The 19,971-nt window shown below is 40.8% G+C and overlaps 1 long non-coding RNA gene across 1 annotated transcript; it reads right to left on the reverse strand.

The window, feature by feature from the left end:
* Positions 1-14,673: 14,673 nt before the first annotated feature.
* Positions 14,674-19,660, reverse strand: LOC125015221. The gene is made up of 3 exons (XR_007113571.1): positions 19,378-19,660; positions 15,188-15,384; positions 14,674-15,079 (listed from the first exon to the last, which is right to left on the reverse strand). It is a non-coding gene; the product is annotated as an uncharacterized LOC125015221 (long non-coding RNA).
* Between the last annotated feature and the right edge of the window lie 311 nt (positions 19,661-19,971).

Raw genomic sequence — 19,971 nt, forward strand, 5'->3', positions numbered from 1 at the left:
ACAGTTCATGCTGACATCTTGCAACATGTTCCTTACGGTTATTTCAACTACTACTACTAAACTAAGGGCTCTTCCTACGCCAGCAAAACCTGACCTGTTATATTTGAGAGAAACAGCCGTTCTCACCGTTGTATTTCTTTTCTTTGGAAAAGTGACTCATCATGCTGTGGGAGCAGATATTTAATTCAGGTGAATGTGAGGCCCTGAAAATGTTTCCATTTACGTGTTAATTTGCATTTCACAGCAAACCTGTTGCAGGGTGATTTTTCAAGGTGCCAGTGTCTGCGCCGTCTCTGCATGGATTGTTAAATGTGAATGTCACTGCCGGCTGAAACAGGACCTTTGCAGATAAATATGTTACACCGCCGTCGTTTTTCATGTTCATCGCTTTACTGCTCTTCATCCACCAACTCATTTGCAAAATTTACTCCTTTTGGAAACCGTTTTAGCGCAAGACCGTAACTTCTGATGTCTGTTATACACAAAGCTGGAAAAAAATAAATAAAAAAATCCAATTCCGGTATGTAAATATTGACTACATTAGAACATTTTCCTCAAAGTGACAGCACAAAATAGAACCCTCAACAGAGAGATTTTAACGTTGCTATAAATACTTATTTTAAAATACTTAAGTTTTATGTATTTTTTTTGTTTGTTTTTTTGCAACAGTTACGCTTGCGCTGTTTCTCCGGTGAGTGCACACGGTGTTAGCTCCGTAATTATTTTGATTATTTACCTTATCATAAGTGGGATCTTTTTTTTTTTTAGGATGAGCTAGCTAATGCTAATTAGCATTTTATTGTTATTATTATTGTTATTATTATTATTATTTTAGCTTCATTGTGTGAGAGCAGGTTTGAGAATCTGACTGACTGTACATTCTCCTGCCAGGAATAACCGGCCAGTGGCAGCAGTGGTTTGGTTTAAAACAACGCACGAATACTACAGCTACACATGCAATGAAAACTACGCACACCTACTAAGACTGCAGATTCCTACGATGTCACACTGTTCTATATATAGTAGTTTTCTTTAACAGACATAACAAGTAACTTCTTTCAGCTCAACCACTGCACACTAGGTCGTTAGCTAACATACCGGAGCATTTAAGCAGAACAAGGTAGACACCAAAAAATAGAGCTAATTGAGAGTTAATATTGATTTACATTTGCTAACAAGTTAAGCACATCAACTTGAAAGGTGACATGCCAACATTGTAGAGACAACTTCTTTCCAAATGCTAAAAAAAAGTAGGCACAAATGTTTGATCACTAATACTACGTACTGTATGTAAGCCTTTAACATATTTTACCTTGTTAAATTGTTATTTCACATTTCACGTTTCATGTGTGCTCTATATATATTTGTGGCCTTTTCAGTGGTGAGAGGATTTTAGGAGCAAAAAACACTTCGTAAAATTGTTAAAATTGGTAAAACAAAAACCATAGGTTAAAGTTCACAGTGCATGCTTCACCATAGTTGTCATTAACACTGGGATCCTAAACCTGCTTTCTGAAATGGCCAATGCTTTCTGTGTTATATATATTAAATGCCATATATATTATATCTAAAGAAACCAGAATAGTTCATGGCAAAAAAATAAATAAATAAAGAACAAAAAATCCTGAGAAAGCAAAAATGTTCCCACATACTAATATTTAAACCACATGCTTCGAGTGAGTCATGAGCGGATGAACTATGCTCATGAAATCTTGCAAACTGGGAGCATCCAAAGCCAGTTTGGTTTATTCATTATCTTTAGCTTTTAAAACATCATTGTTGTCCCCAAAGGACTTAGTCACTTTTAGGGGTATGATTTTGGACATTGTCACTGGGCTGACTGACATATGCTGGTCCTTTCTACAGTAGATTGCCATTGTATTGATACTCATGCGATTGAAGGTTGTTGTAGAATTTATTCTCAATGCTGCCAGAGCTAAGGCATTCATGAAGCTGATTCACCTTTGTGCACCATTTTTCCCACTGGAATTATCTACCAACTCCACATTTTTTTCATCTCAGTTCATTTGTCCCCTTGACTTGAATTTTTCACGGTGCCTGTTGGATATGTTGCTGACTGCCTTTTGCTTAATCATTGGATTTAAACCAAATATACTGTATGTCAGCCATGTCATGCTTTTACTATTACTATTAAGACAATGGCACACCTTGTTTCAGGAAGTCATGTGATTCAAATGGAAAAACTGAGACACAGTTTCCCACTGTAGCTCTTATGCCCAAATTGCTCGTCTGTCTGGCGCACCCTACATTAACAGATTAATTTTTCTTTACTCAGCCTGATGCATGATTTCCAAAAGCTGGGAAATGTCACAGTTGTCAGAGGGCTGTTTTAGCATTTTTGGAAGCGATGAGGTTTTGCATGTACCTTCTGAAATGCCATGGGGTCTTACAGAGGGCTGTGGACCTTACTTTGTATATAGCTTCCATTATAATGACACAAACCAAGCTTTTCATAACACTAAAAGTCATTTCAGAAAAGCTGAACTGGTTTGGTTGAACGCCTCCCTGCTAAATTATCATGCAAATGGTGATAACTAGTGGAAACAGTGAGCCCTGGAGATTAAAACAATTACTATTATTGTGAGAGACGGCTACAAATGAAATTGGCAAGCCTGCAGCTTTGAATGGGTGACAGAAAAAGAGGTTAGCAGAGTCGAGCTGCTGAGCCATCTCCATCAGGTTAAGTGCTTGAACTGCTGACAGTCTGGTTGCAAATGAGGTCTGTGAGCGTCCGTGAGCTGTTATGTGACAAGCCGACTCTCAGTAGACCGGCCCAAACTAGCCCTTGCCGCTGCATGGTAGTCTGCTGATTACGAGGTCAGCATATGCTGAGCTTTAAGCAACAGCTCCCCCTTTAGAGCACGGTTAGCTTGAGAAAAAAAAATAAAATAAAAAAAGTGCTACAGAGAATGTAGGAGGAAGTAAGGCCAATAAATGTTAATCTGTCAAACTCCACAGTGCAGATGTGCCCTGAGGGAGAATTTGGACCGTCTTTGCTTTCTTTTCTCTGCTTCCTGAAAACGAGTAGACATCCCCAGAGAACTGAGTTCACGTGCCTTTATACTGACCACTAGACATTTGGCAATCTGGGTGCAGACTCTGAGTCTACACTCTCTGGCCATTGTGTTGTTGTTGTTCAGAGGAGTTTTCTCTCTTTCTTTTTCTCTTCCTGTCCCACTCACTTTCTAAAGCTTTACAATGAAGAATGTTTGGAGTCATAATTCTTTTAACCATCTCTAAATCTGTTCAGTCACCTTCCATACAAAATAGAAACATGGACATCGTGACTCCCAATATCAGAGTCACCCCTGAATCTGTCACCTCCTTCAGCAAGTTGCAACATGACCTTTGCTGTGCCCCACGGTCAGGTTCCCTCGTCAGTGTTCACGGATAGAGATCTTCTTTTCCCGTATATTATATGTACTGTATGTGTCTGTGTGTGTCTGGCAAAAATGTTGAATCAGATGTGTTATCAGATTTTTTGTAGTTAAATGTCATCTTGAAATCAGTGTCTATAACGAAACATTACACAGCAAATTTGAAGGAACACAATTTCTTTGTGATGTTTTTACCTAAAAAAAAAAATCAATAATACTTTGCAGTCATTAGAAAGCAGAGCTACTTCTCCACGGTTGATCATAGCCTGTTGATAGATATTGAGACGATGGGCCTGTTTGATGTTTGACATGTGTACAGTAGAAGGAAGAAAAATACCCAATCACACTCCTAATTACACAACAATGAAGACCAATTCCTTTCACGGGAGAAAATAACGATCAACCATTTTCTCTCTCCGCATCCTCATAAATGTCTTTCAAGTCATTCTTTAGAAATCTAAAAAAAGAGATCACAAAGCAAGCAGAAAGGATTAACAGAGGAATTATTGACAAGTTTTACTTTGATGCAGAACCACGGAGATTGCTCATTTGTCTGTGACTTGGTTTTATCAAGTGAACAGTCCAGCAATTACTTCTCAGCCTCACCTTAGGGAGATCAGGAAAGTAGGCTTCTGTAATCCTCGCTATTGTTCGAAGGAAGTGGTGTCTCGTTACATTCGCACCGGCTTACATTAGAATTCACCTTGATGGAGGCTTGTAAGATCAATCTATTATGGAACTCTTAGCGTGGAGAATCTCGGACACTGTGCTGTTGTTATTTAGCCTTCAAGAGCCGCATTTAATTAACTGGCAGAATGTCAATTCCCGAGAGACTGGAGGATTTGGCATCTGGTCGCCTAAGCAACGCTGCTGCACTTGTGTTCGAATCCAACTTTGTCATCATTGTTCATTTACTTCATTCTACCTCTCTATTAAATTACATGTCTTTGTATTAACTGGTTCAAACGCTGGCTCCGGGAGGCTTCATTTGGCTGTTGTTAAGCTGTGTCCTAAATGCAGCTCATTTTGTCTGGCTTTACTGGCGGCCTAGAAGGACAGAGTGATGATGATGGGGGGGCAATTGCTGTTTGCGGCACTTGGCAAAGTGTCAGATTGAGATTCCAAAATCACATTCCACTAACGCACTGGTGATAAGGGAATCCGACTTCCATAAAGAGCTAATGTTGGTCGCAATCTAATTTGCATGAAGAAAGCTGTGGCGTCAAAAACACCACAGAGAGCCATCTGGACCAGCAGCCCAATGGCAGCCGCCTGAATATGCCATTAGCAGTGAGCACTGCTACTGTACCTGAGCCAATCAACATCTCATAAGGAGCCCACCAAGTGGAGGCAGCTGACGTGGACTTGGTCCCAGCTCAGTCTTGGTTGCTCCATCTTGTCCCTTGTGTCATATATTTGTTTTTAACTATCTGCTGGACTTCAAATTAAATTTTTTACTGAATTATGTAAATTACAACTAAACTTTCCCGTGTTCTTTTTTGTTTGTTTTTGTTTGAAACTGAACCTAATAATTACCTCTAGCTAAGCTAGCGGTTATTTTCCCAACATCAAGGTTGGAGTTCTTTCTGTGCACCTTTTCGGCCACAAGAACGCAGTGCACACCTTCCGAAATAAGTTACATAAAACTTATAGGAGGTTTCTACCTACTGTACTCGTTGTGTTGATTAACTGTTAAGTAACTGCTGGATAAATTAAAGGATTATCTATCTTTATTCTTATTGGACTGTTTAATCATGAAATGTGAAGTAAGCTGGAGGCACTGAACAACACTGAAAGCTGTCATGAATAAGCTAGCAGGCTAACTGAGCCTACTGTGACATCAACAACTATGATGAACTATTTACATATTTTGCATGTCATGGTAGGATTGGCTTCATCTTAAGTGAAAAGTTTTCCCACACTTGATGAACCGCTGCTAGCTTGCTTCAATGGCCCACTCTGACTAGTAGACATGATTCTTAAAGCACCATGGCACAGTAGTGAAGTCAACAAACTGGCTAGTTGATGAGTCTGTGCAACCCCTGTTGTCTACAGAGTTGACGGTCTGAAAATATTCAGTATTTAACACACACCCACATGAGTCCCATGTGAGCAACAAATCCATACGCCTCACATCTACCATGTCAGTTAGCCATTCAATAACAATATCACTACCCTAAAATGTCACAAAATAGAAACTGAAGGAACAACCTTAAATAAAAGATCAGCTAGGCTAAAGATATTATTGCTGGATGTTGTCTTTAACTGCCTTGTGGTTTTGCTACTTTATTTAGGCCTGGTATTTATATTTACGTCATGTTGTATGTTTTCTTATTGTGCAAATATTTCTCACTCTCACTTTATCTCTCTTTTGTTAACATTTATTGGTGCTTTGTTTTGGGAATATTTTTAACTACGATTTCAAAAATTGATGGTGACAAATTCCAGTGTTCACAAGAAGTGGTGGAGACATGTCCCCGGTGTAGATTAAACCTGGGCCTTTAAGAGACAGGTTTGTTCATTTTTTTTGTCAGCGCTAATTTATCCTTCCCCTTCCCCAAGCACAGAGACATGTCTCGCGCTGCACCTTGGCCTCCCGCAAGAGCTACAGCAAACAAAGATCCACAGAGGAAAAGAGCACCGCTAACGTCAGTTTGTGAGCCGAACAGCTAATTAGCTACTCGGCGCACCTGAAAATGTCACTTGTTGTAGATGTTAAATGATGTGGTCAGTGTCACTGCAAACAAAACAGTGTCTGTCTGAACCTACAGTTTAGCTAAACTGTCAATCATACCTCAGTAAAGCATCTGTTCAATGCCTGTTTTTGCTAATAAAAATAGTGTATTAACAATATTAACAATTCTTTTTTTTTTTACTACAAAAATGGATCTAACAATGCATATATTTCAGAGCCACGCAATTATTTAAAGATTTACACAGTGATCCAGCATAACATTATGACCACCTGATTAACATTGTGTAGGTTTCTCCTCCAAAATAGTTGTCACTTATCAGGCCTCTGTGGATCAGGCTTGTTTCAATGCATCTCACAGATACAAAATCTAGTGAATTTGGAGGCCAGGTCAACACCTTGTGCTGTTCGTGTTTTTGAGTTGTTCCTACACTGTTTTTGTGTGCGTGGTTGTGTCAGGCTGCATCCTGCTGGGGATGATGTCTGCTTCCATCAAAGAGTCATTGCTATAGGGTGGGGGTGCCTGGTCAGGTCTTTCTTGGGTGGTATATGTCTCATATGTTCTCAAACCAGCATTAATTATAATTTAATACTTCTCAATTGAGGGTTGCACAGTGGCTCGTTGGTTATCTTCCTCGGACCTCCAAAGACATGCTCGTTAGGCTGATTTGTGACTCTAAATTGACCCTAGGTGTGTGTGTGTGTGTGTGAATGCGAATGGTTGTTGTCTATGATGTGATTGCCCTGCGATAGGCTGGCAACCTGTCCAGCAAACTGTCCTATACAGCAAACACTATTATTCCTCATATATACTGTATGTTCATAAAGCATAAAATGCTTCTCCTTACCGACTTACCCTTGTGTACTGACACCCTGCCTCTCCCTCTTTGCCCTACTGTCTTTCCTGGCTCCAGGATTTGTTTCCATTTTATTGCATTTGACTCACTCTTGCTTTCTGGTTCGACCTAGTGGCACTCAGCTGACTGCGCTGAGTGAGTAATAAAGTGCCAGTGAAGAGCAAGCATATGCATCTTTTCAAGAGCAGCTTAGCTGCTGCTGCTGGTATCTACATATTGTATGCTGAATATATGGACCAAGATATGTTAATGTGCACGGGTGTCGGTATGTGGGCGAGAATCTTTGCAACAACCTTTGCTTTCTGCACCTGCTTACTTTAACTGTTTTGTGTTTGATTGGAAACTGTTTTCGAAACGTACGTACGTACTTGTGAAGATATCATGCATTACATGTCTATATTGCACAGTCATGGAACAGATATTTTGTTTATGTAATAATAAACATACAGCTTAGATTTCACATTCAAATTCACTCTCAGTTTGAGATACAAGAGAAGACACCATTCATGGAAAAATGGGGGGAAAAAGGGTAAGGGGCAATATGTGTCAAGGTAAAGCATCTACAGTTGAAGCAGTGCAGAGCTTTACTGCGGTATTTTCTTTTGGCAGCGTGTGAGGCCTTATTATTGCAACAGAAGCCAGGAATCCTTAATCCACAGGGGTGTCAGTGGGAAGGAAAAGCTTCTTGAACAATCCCCGTTCTGGGAGCCTGTGGTGAAATCCAGCGATCAGTCAACCCTGAGCCCCTGAGCCTCCTGAGGGCTTGGGACTCAGGCCAGTGTTTTACAATGGCACCGGTGCACTGAGGAGAACGAGAGGAAGAGACAGGGAGAGGTGAGAGGGAGAGAGAGAGAGAGAGGGCCAGGGAAAGAAAAGAGATGGAGATGCAGCGATTGAGAGAGGGAGAGGGAGAGAGACGACAGCCAAGGTCTGCTGGGAAAAAACACCATAACTCCCAAACACATAAAAAATAGGCTCAGCATCGGTGTATTCATAGAGCTGAGTTACAGGGCTGGCGGGACACTGGAGTGGGTGTTGATTTGAAGCCTACACACATATACACATCTCCACAGAGCGTGTCTGTATTGCGCCAATGCATTTTTTCTCTTTCTTTTTTTCATGAACCAAACAGCTTTTCAAACTGTCGATATCACTCAAGTCATCAGGGTCCGACGGGAGGCCGCAGGAGGCCATCTTGTTCGTTTTAAAGCAGTGATTTAGAAGGCATTCATGCGGCCCCGTGCATAATCTGGCCATGGTACTTACCAGAACCTCCTCCATCACTTGTAGTGTTGAAAAGTGAATGGACTGCCACATGGTTTTGCCCAGCTCACGAAATAAGAAAGGCAGCTCTTTGAGCAATGGAGAATCTTTAGCAGATTGATCGCAGCAGAGGAAATGTAATCCAGTGTTAAATGTCAGTGAAATGATGAGATGCGTTGACATTTGTATTAATAAAAGAAATGGATTTTAAGGATGGAATCGGCTGCAAATGGTGAGAAATTAACATCAGATAAAAATATTTAATTTCCCCCAGCTGGATGCTGTTTTCTACGCAACAGTTTTACAATCCGTGTGAGACAAGATCATGTCCTTTGAGTCATTCAGTTCTGATTTAATGATGACAACCTTTGACCACAGCTAACTAATGAAATTACATTCACATGCATGGGTTCATTTTTCAAGCATCCTGCGCTAACTTGTTCCCAGGGACCCAGAGCCTGACCCTGCATTTCTGACCATCGCAGCTCACCGGAAATGACTGTTTATTCACTGCGCTGTTTATTTCCACGGGTGATTCATTCCGTGGGCCCTATCACGTTGCTCCATAAATACGAAAAGTATCTGCTCTGTGAATCGGAAGCACCGAACGTGAGGATTTTCCCATGGATGTGATCCCGGGGAGTCATCCAGCTGTGACTGTTTTATAGGAAAATCCTGTGCCCCCAGTGCAACAATGTTCATTACAGTGATTGTAATTATGCTGTGGAGTGTGTGCAGGCGAAGAGGGGCCTGATGGGTGGTCATCAGAGCTCATTTGAACCTCCACCAGAGGGCAGTGCTAAGTGCTCTCTTGACCTCAGAGCTCAGCTTGACTCCCTGGCGATGCAGCGGCTGCACCTCATCCCACTGTATCTCAGTGCTGTGTTTATCTGCACTAAGTACACACACCCACACACACACAAGACACCTAAATACAAGACAAACCACTAATTGCTGCAGTTGTTAATGTAATTCAATGGTTTCTCTTAGATTCTTGCGACTCGCTCTTTAGTAGTTAAGTAGGAATTGTGTAGCTTTAACTTTCACACTTTGGGATGAAACTTCTTTTGCTTTGACATTACATATAAAGCATCATTCCTTTAAAAATAAAGTAACACCAAAGGGGGGCATTTTGGATCTCTGCCAGTGCTTTAAAAAAAAAAAAAGAATACAAGGACAAAAGATGCTTGGAAATCACTGAGAGCACTGAAACTGAGCTTTTTTAACAATCTCCTCGTGGCATTGTTCTATGCTTTGTATCTGAGTGTCTTTTGTGTCTGAACAAGCCTGCCGCACAAAAAAACAAAAAAAAAAAAAAAAAAAAAAACACAAAAAGCAGTCAAACATTTTTTTTTAGGCTCCCAGCAGGTCCCTCTTTTAAAACGCTTAAAAAAGATGAATAATACTCCAGTCTCCGTATGGTATCCTTAACCTGCATTAAAGAAAAGGAGGTAATAAAGGGGTTTAAGTCTCAGGTGTTTACCATAGAACTCAACTGCGTTGTTGAGCTTGAATGAAAGCTTGAATACTTTATAAGAGTTAAGACAGACTGTATAACTTTAGCCTAAAGCCTTGACAACACATTTGACAGAAGTTTGTGTGTGAATGTTGTGGTTTATCCAAATAAAACAAGCTGAAACAAGGGTAATTGGACTTAGAGATGTTTCACCGTGCATCCCTGAAGCCTCTAGTTCCAAACGACTTCCACTGCATGGATTTCTGAGCATTGTTTTTATAAAACCTGCATGTTAATTAGTAGTATTCACTCATAGCCAAGACTGTGCACTGACCTTTGCCATGACAAGTTTTTCACCACCCACTGTCTCGCATTCATTCATCTCGTAAAATCACATGTAAATGGTTCGTATAAATACTGTACGCGATTCCAATTCAGGCACTAATAAAGCATGCAAAGTGAGAATGACGTCCTGCTCTGTGTGTGTGTAAAGTGATAGTTGTGCAGTATGTTTTGCCTGGATAAATGACAACACAGAGGAGACTTGGCAGGGGCTTTGGAGGGAAAATGTGTGCAGTTACACGCAAGACATATTTGAGAAAGCAATAATGCGTTCATCACATTGCAAGGATTCCAAGATGACAAATATACATATGTGAAAAGGTCAAACAAACTGTAGAGCTCTTGTGAGTAGATTTTTTTTTTTACCACAGAGCATGTATTCTATCATGTACATCATTTTCTTCATATCTGCCCATTTACTGTTCATAGTATTCATCACCACAATACTTGAATGTAGTGTGCAGGCAGCTATTTATTTAATGACAACCAGGGAATAGTCTACTGTTATTACATACCGATCAGCCACAAAATTAAAACCACTGACAGGAGAAGTAAATAACACTGATCATCTTGTGTTCTGCTGGGAAACTTTTGGACCTGGCATTCATTCATGTGGACGTTACTTAGACATGTAGCACCCACCTAGACCAGATCAGACACCTCCACCCCATAGCAATGACACTCCTCGATGGCAGCAGAAATCAGGATGCAGCCTGACACAGACACACACAAAAACACTTTAGGAACAACTAAAACAAATGAAGAACAGCACAAGGTGTTGACCAGACCTCTAAATTCACTCAGTCCCAAACTGATCAAATATCTGTGGACCCATAGGACCCAAAGGCACCCACTAACAACAAACTGTTTCCAGACACCACAGGACACCCTCAGAAGACTCATGTCCATTCTCTGATGAGTCACAGCTGTTTTGTGGACATAAGATATTATCCACAGGTATTAGAAGGTGGTCATAATGTTACTCCTGATTGGTGCATTTCCATGATCATGTTTACACCGATCTTCATTATTACACTTCATCGATTTATTGGGATATAGATGTGGCCCAGGTTAGAATAAGGGCGGACCTGGTCCAAATGTTTGATTCAAATCAAACCTAAAACTGAAGAGTAAAATCTGCATGTTGGGGTTCCCATGGTGTATAACATCCTGGAACCTACACTTGAAATCCATGAATTCCATAGTGGCAACAACAGACATGTTATTTCAAATGTTCTGGTTTCCTAGACAAACTGAGCTGCACTGGATCTGCAGTATAACTATACATTTTCTTGTTATTCGCAACTTGTTCACAACTAAAGCCCCCGAGTATATCGACAAAGCCTTTTTTTCTTCTAATGCTAACAATGTTTTTTTAATACCTATCTGTTGTGGAATGTCTGCTCTTTATCATCATCAATAACTGAAGCTGACTTCTGCCTTAGTTAATCAAATCCAGTCATTAAGAGAGGAACCTCTCACGACTCTTTAAATACATTTCACAATGTGTGAATTCAGTTCTGAAGAAACAGGAGTTCCAAGCGGAGCCTGCAGCCCTCTCCCGTTTCGGCAATGTGCCGCAGTATATTACTTATTGATTTCAGGAGCAAAATCAAAGGATGTTTTTCCTCACTTCAGATGAAAAAAAAAGCCTTACAGTCTGACACACCTGTTCTTTCTCTCAGTGTCTCAGTCACTGCCTGCCTGTCTCCCCAAAGAAAAACAGCACCTTCACATGTTCCCTCTGCGTCAAGCCACACGTTTGCCTCCTTAAAGCGCCGTGATTTTCAAAGTCTCCCTCTGTTCACAGCAGGGGGACTCAGCGTTTCAGAAACAATGTTTGCCGCCCTCCCATCCTTCCTGCCATTTAGCAAGTTCATTTGCGAGCAGCTGAACAACTGACATTCCTCTCTATCAAGTGAAACGGTGCATGAAATTCTGAATTTAGTTCTGTGTACTTCTGACGCTGGCACACAAATGATTGTTAGAAAGATTTCGGTCCCACTCTGTCACACTGATGATCTGTTTGCTTCGATGGAGGGAAAATCCAGTTTTAGAAGATCAGCTGTTGCAGTATTGAGCGAGAAATATTACTGGAGAAGATGTTTAATTCTAACAAGGTTGAAAAGAAAAGGTAATGGCTAATCAGCTATTCTTTTCAAGTTTGCTTCATTATTATTACTCCATTTCACTCTCATAATTTAGTTTAATTCATTTATAATGTCTGCTATTCCTCCAGAAGCTCATTTATTACCTGAGGATCCCCAACTATCTACTGACAATAAGACCCAGAGTAACACATTAAGGATGGAGATCCAAAGTCACAAAGCTGTCAGGAACGAGATAAACAGGCTGCATAGGGAGGGAGGGTTTAGTCAGGGAGCTCTGCACTGAAGAAAATACATGCTAATAGCGATTAAAAGCCCTGAAATGAAGTTTACATCAAGTGCCAGAGCACATTTTTTAGGCTGCAGCCCCTTATTATCGACTTAAATTGCTTTAAAAGCCGTGCAGTGATGTAATTGACAGACTTAATCCTCTCCTCTGCCTCTGCAAACATATCTATACGAGTGATTACTTAAGTTGAAAGGAAATGAAGGTGACTCAAAAATTGTCATGGGAATTAGCATCACTAATAAATGCGCAGTGTTAGCCATTTTCCAGAGGTCTCGCGCGTTAGCCGAGGTGAGAATAGCAAATTAAGTTGACACTGCCAATGGACTGTCAAGAAAAGAAGAGTAATAGGCTTACGACGGAAAGAAAGTAACTGACAACCACTGTCTGCTACTGTCGCAGCACAAAATAGAAGCCTGAGAAGTTGTATTTGCCGTGCTTTTTTAAAATTATTATCAGAAAATGTTGCCTAGTGGTCATTGGGAATCCTTTGAAAGTTGAACGCGCGTCCTGTGAGCAAACTGACTTTATCAGCGGCTGTCAGTCAGGGAGGAAAATCAGTGTGGGTGCAGGATCATTTATTGATTAAAAAGCCCTTCTGTAATTCTTAGAGCTTTATTTTCCCTGCACGACACGAGCATCAGGCTCCTGCATCAAATAGTGAGTTTAATCAGAGACCTTTAAGGGCTTCGGTTCAATCAACACCTTCCTAACAGCATGGGGTGCGTTAATCACACTGCAACACCTCTGCCTTTGAGGGTAACGCAGGCATGGATTCGCACTATTTAAAATAGATTATATCTAAATTGATATTCCGCCAGAATTGATCAAAATAAGACTGTTGACATCTCACAGTGCAGGACATATTTGGCAGTTTGGCAGTGAGTCCGTGTACATAATGTAGACTTGGAATCCTAATCTTATCTTAATACTGTATGTGACAAATCCCTCTGTAAGCTCCACAAACCTGCACTCAAAATTCATGGAATGTCTGCAAGGCATCAATCATAAGTAGATGAAGTCGAAAGTTATTTTATGAATACAAATTCCAAGATTACTAGTCATTTTAAAGTAAAAAAGGATTATTTGAACAAAAAATGGTATGATTTGTTGTAGGATAATTAATTATGTTCATTTTTGGCCCAACTCCTAAAATTAATTTTTGTAATTCATCAAATATCAGAAACAAAAGCCCAAAAATATTCACTTTACTAAGATACAAAATGGAATGGCCAGATATTTGTCTAACTTGCTATAAATGATTCATACAGTCACATATACACAAATACCTGTCAGTGTACTGTATGAGCTGATGGTCGACTAATTAGTATACTATATAGTTTACTATATTAGTAAATTCTTCACTTTATAAACCACACGTTCCGTGTTTCATCTGGTTGATCCGTAGATTACACCTAAAATTAGCTTATTGGTTGGGCATAGAATAAATATACAGTACACTACTAATTTAGTACAAAATTTTGAATTATTAAAATTATCATCATTATTAAATTGGAATTATTAAGATTTTAATATACACCAATCACCCCCAACATTAAAACATCAATACTGATGATGAACAGCACCTAAACTGGTTTTAAGGGGTGGGATATATTAGGCAGCACGTGAACAGCCAGTTGTTGAAGCTGATGTGTTGGAAGTAGGAAAAAATGAGCAAGTATGAGATCTGAACAACTCATAAAAAAGGCCTAATTGCCCTGGCTACATAACTGAGACTCCAAAACAGCAGGTCACATGCATTATTCAATGGATGTAGAGGTTAGTACGTAGCTCCAAGGAGAGACAACCAGTGAACCAGTAACGGGGTCACAGGTACCATGAGACTCAGCAATGTACTGCACATGGGGAGAGATGTTGGTGTAGTCCGATCCCACGGAAGAGCTGCTATAGCACAAACTGCTGACTCTGATAGAAAGGTGTCAGAAGTACAGTGGAGACGAGTCTTCCTGATGACCCCTTCCAAAACCATCTACAGTCGTCCTGTGAGAGTCGGAACTGATCCATGGAGCAGTGGAAGAAGGAGACCTGGTCTGATGAATTACATTTTCTTCTACCTCAAGTGGATGGGTGGGTGTGTGCATTGTTTTATCCTGTCTTTGTTTTTTGAGTAGTTCCTAAACCATTTGTCTGTGTGTGTGTCTGTGTAAGGCTGCATCCTGCTGAGGATGTCTGCTGCCATCAAGAAGTGTCTGATCTAGGTGTCTTAAGAACATCCACATGAATGCCATGTCCAAAAGTTTCCCAACAGAGCACTGAATCATTGAATTGTCAGAAGATGGTCAGTGTTATTTACTTGTGTCAGTGGTCATAATGTTATGCCTGATCTGTGTACACCATCTACCCAAACATTGATGAAGACCATGTTCATGCCCTCATGGTGTCCTCTCAGAGGCAGTGGCCCCTTTTAGCAGCATAATGACTCCTTCACAATGGTTCAGGCATATTTTAAACTTGACAAAAAGTTCAAGGTGTTGACTTGGCCTCCAAAATTCCCCCAGTCTCTGTCCGACAAAACATCTGTGGGATCTATCAGATCCGTGGAGGCCCCACCTCACAACTTCCAGGACCATCAGAATCTGCTGCTTGACTCCACAAGACAGTCTCACAGGTCTTGTGGGGTCCAGGGGTCAGAGCTGTTTCCACAGCACAAATGAACCTACACAACATTAGTCAGGTGGTTTTAATGTCGCAGCCAGTAATTGTGTATCTAAGGTGACCTGTCAGCGTGCTGCTTTCTCTCACAGCCTCTTATCAAGGTGCTTACCTGTGCTGTTAACTGACAGAGGCTGCAACCTGACACCCTTTCCACTCAGAAAATCTTATCCAGGCTTGAGGTTCCCATCCTCCTGAGATCAGTGATGTTACGCAGGTAGTTTCAGTTTATTCTCACTTTAAGTTGCCACATGAAAGGAATGACTGAGTAGTCACTTTGGATTATTTTTCAGTGCTCTTTGAATGGTCCTCAAATCACCACGGAACGGAGACAAATGAGAGGAAAAGTGAACGTTAGTCAAACAATTGAGGTAATACATGGAGTACTAAGAAACAAAAAGTGAGTGGGTTCAAATTAGCTGAAAAAAACACAAAGAACTGATCTCTTAGACAAAATTAACGTTCCCCAATTATAAAGTTGTTCTGTTTTACCACACCAGGGTCCTTGCTGCTGAATGCTCTGTTAAAACTCTTTGTTCAGGGGCCGCTTGATTATTACAGTGTGTTTTAGGGGCAGTAAATCGTGATGATCAAAACAGGCCGCTGCGATTATCTGGCCTTTAGCTCAAGTTTCTGTGCTGACTGTGGAAAAAAAGGAAGGTTTTGAATAACCTTCTGCGGTTTAATCAGGTTTGCGAGCATAGTGGTGGTCTGGCCAGACCGCTGCAGCAACACACGAGGCTGATATTTGAGGCTGCGCGGTGAGAGCTGATAGGTGATACTTCAGCAGAATGTCCCCAGTTGTTGCTAAGTGTAAAGATAACATCGACTCTGAAAGAAACCAGATCTGAGAAAAAATTTTGAACCGACACCAAACTCCGAAAAAGATACAGCAGTTAGGGTACTATGGTGAGATGGTTGAATCAGATGCATTTAACTGTTGCAGAAGTCAACAAACTTGTTTACTGAGAGTGTAAATTAACATTTTAGATTGTAGTGATTCTGACATATCCTACAAACGGGGGATGGAGACAAATCTCATTCATTATGGAAACACATCGTGATCCGAAGTTAAATGAGGTTTGGAGGATCTGTCTGGCTTAGCTCAAAAATTCTCCAGTCTCTTTGTTAGACAGTGATTCATTTTGCTGATGTGGAAGGAAGAGAAAGGGAGGAGGTTCTTAATGTTGAGGACTTGTGTAAGCTTTAGGTGAAAGTTAGTATATACTATAGCTGCATAGAATTTATGAAGAGCAGTTTGTTATAAAATTAAATAAGAGTTGAAGGGTAAGCGGAGCTGCGGCAGGTGGGCGATTCCTAATCAGACAGCAAAAAACCAGTGAGGACACCCATCTGTCACTCAAAGTGGGCGTGCCCTTGTTTATGCCTAACTTTACGCTTTGATCTAAATTAAACTTGTACTCCCAATACAATTGTCATGAATGAAGAAACTGGCTATAAGGGCAAAACGGTTTCTTGTACCAGGCTGTAAACAAGTTTATTTCTGCTGAAAAGCCATTTTAACCAGGAGCCTAGTCTTTTACACTGGATTTAAGCTAGAAAATGATCACTTCGCAGGTGATATGAAAAGTGAAAACTATTACAGAAACAAGTATTCTATTAAGTTTTTATTGTATTTATTTTTCCCTCTGTGGACATGTTACTGCTTGGTGCGCTGCTCGTACCAGTGGAATAATGTGAAACATACTGTCGGTGTGCATGTGAATGGGTAAACATTTATTCTTCTGTTTAACAGAAACGTGACTTTAAATGGATGCTAATGTTGCTCCATGACTGCTTTACGTGTGCGAATAATTGCTAACAGGTTTGCTTTGTGTTAAAGAACATTGTCCTCCCAACTCCTTCTCCTGCGCCGCAGTGGTGAGAAACACCAGTTAGCGCAGCTTTAAATTAGGTTTCATGTTTTTTTTTGTTTGTTTTTTTGTAATGTTAGCATGGGTCTGTATTTTAGCCTCCACCACCAAAAGGATTCCCATGAACAACATACAATTAAAGTGACATAACGTCGACCATAAAATATCTCACTGCAGCCATAAAAACTGACACAAAGATTCACTGATGAGGACAAAAGATTAATAATGGGTTAGCAGATGTTTTGTGCGGTGGTAAATACATTCAATGTGTTTTTTAGGCCTTGAGGGTATACATATGATGTATTTTGGAGCGCATAGTTGGATGTAAACAAAACCGCGCTATTTACGAGCCTCCACAGGACACCTTTAATCAAAGCGCAGTCCGTGCGTTGTTAAACCAAATAAATGTCACAAATAGCCCCGGCTCAGTCCGATAACTGCGGGTTCGCACACACTTGCATCATGTGGCGTGCTTATGCTAAAGGGGCCGGCGGTGTTTTGCGGATTACATAAGCCTGCCCGCGCTCGCACATACTGCAGGAGCCCACTCATATCAGTGGGTGACATCCCTCCAGGGAAAGTTACGCGTCCCCAGAGAGGTGAGAGCGTGTCGCCGGCCCAAACGACCGGCTGAGGGCTCAAGGGGTGCTTTTTAACTGCAGCTCGTGTCATGCTGAAATAATCAGGAGGGGCTGCCGTGTCAGGAGAGGTTGTCAGCAATAAATGGTGTCATGTTACAAGTGGCATGTGTTATTCTACAGGTCATCTTACAGCCACAGTCGCTCATGCTCTTCTGCAGCATGAGGAGTTGAGAGGTCTGCTTCCTCCTGTGATTTTTATTTTTCAGAAAAGGAATGCCACCTGAGGGAGAGAGCTGTTATTTTCCACTGGAGGTGCCGTACGACCAGTGAAAGGACATTTTTGGACATGTGCCGGATGAGGATCCAGTTCTTTTCAGCAAAGATGCGACAAGTTCGTGTGAAGGCTAAAAGGTTTTCAAGCCAGATTGGCGATTCACACGTCATTCCATCAACCCACAATCCATCATTTATGCCACATGCCCCCCCCCCGTGTGTCATTTGGAGTGGTTTATTATTTTTACATGCCAGCTAAATTGAAGATTATTTCTGGGGAATTGTTTCTTTAACTGAAAACAAAAAAGGGAATAATGGGAGAACATCAGGCAATAGTGAATTACTGTTGTAAATTTATTCCACACCTGAGAGGAAGTGTTAAGAAAATTATAATTGTATTCTCATCTCAGCTGTCTGGAAGGAGGAGGAGTAATATGCCAAACTAGCTGACTGTAAGACAGGTGAAGTTGAACGTCCAGGATTCGCGAGTGAACTCGAGGTTTAATCTCAGCCTCCGACCAGAACGTACTGATCCACGCGAGGAGTGAGTGCATCACCAAAAAATGAAAGCAGGAAGCCAAGTGGAGAACAATCAGCGACCACGCTCGCCAGGATTAAACAGCTTGAGATAAGTTGAGCTGTAAAACTTTTCCATTGTCCCGGCCCTATCAATAGTGAGGGGATAGTGAATGCAAATCCAACACAACCCACCTCTACTCCACGCTAAAGTGTGAGCTTAATTAGCTCTGGGAGCAGGTTGGTTGAACAAAAACAGAAAGAACGAGACATTGATCAAGGGAAAGACTAGGAAGATAAAGCGCCAAGAGAATTGGGCAACCTGATTTGTCTTTAATTAAAAGTAAAAGGTTTATCCTTGCAGACGGCTGCTGGTGGTCTCCAAAGGCCACTCCAATTACAGACTGAGACAAAAGGAGAGAGTCCGGCAATTCCAGGAGAGGCTGCGACTGATATGGTAAGACAGAGGGACGGTGAGGTTGTCTTGTTATTTGATGTGTGTGGTGGCATCTAAAGCATCTAAACCTGTGTGTGTTCATTTGTGTGTGTTTGGTGCCTTTTTCTCTTTCTATTGTTGGGTTAAAACGCTGTTTTTATTCAGCGCTATGGCCAATAGATCCTAGATGTTCCTAGATGTTACCTATTGCGGAGAGTGATTTTGAAGCTCAGTATGGCTTTGCACCGATTGTCACCATTTTGTCATAGCCTTGTAACCCTTGTTACGATATAATAACAGAGCACAGGTAAGTAATAGTCAATGTTAATAGATGGACCAGTAATAGAAGACTAAAAGCTTGTAAGAGCCTTTGTTGTTGAGTAACCAAGAGACACAAGCAACAATGGTTTGAATTTTTTTTTGTGTGTGTTTGTGGCCACTTGTATTTTCATTGTGTTATTGGTTATTAATAACAACAGTCACAGACATTGAATGAAAAATAAACTAAAATAATAAAGCCGGCAAAATAAAACCGTCTGTCCCAAAGTTGGCGTTGGGGCCCTTTTTCTTCAGATCCGTGTCAAGTGTTTCAGTGTATCAGTGTATGTGTATTTTGTCCTACCACACAGTCCGTGAGGAAGGGGAATGAAGGAATCCTTCACCACTCTCAGTTCAATGTCAGTAGTTTCGATGTGGCTCGCCACCCGGCTCACACTGGGAATCTATGGACTCTGGAAACAATCTCTCTGGATCTCTGGAATCCTCACACGAACCCAGCTGGAAACTCCCCGATGGACGGTGGACCGTGGCTGGGACTGCATCAAATGAAGTCACAGAAAAAAAAAAAACTTGACCTACAGAGGACAGCAGATCCAAATAGCATATTGATTATCACCAATAAATAGTACTCAATTGCATTGACCAGTCTAAATCATGTTCTCAAAAGGTTTACTTGTACAACAAAAATCTAATCTATCTTTAGTTCAAGAGTTCAAGTATTAATTTGTAGTTGTCAAACTATAAATACATTCAAAGTGCTTTTTTTTATATTCAAGTACTGTAGTTACATTAATAACTTTCGAGAAAGTTTCAAGAAATAGTTTTAGTTACGTTAGTAACAGAAAATACAATTTTTCAAAACAAAAAAATAATGCATAGTTATTTTGGTAAGAAACCGCATTAAATTCAGAAAACCCATTATTTTATTGTATTTTAT

This window comes from Mugil cephalus, chromosome 10 (genome assembly GCF_022458985.1).
Source record: "Mugil cephalus isolate CIBA_MC_2020 chromosome 10, CIBA_Mcephalus_1.1, whole genome shotgun sequence".
NCBI lineage: Eukaryota > Metazoa > Chordata > Actinopteri > Mugiliformes > Mugilidae > Mugil > Mugil cephalus.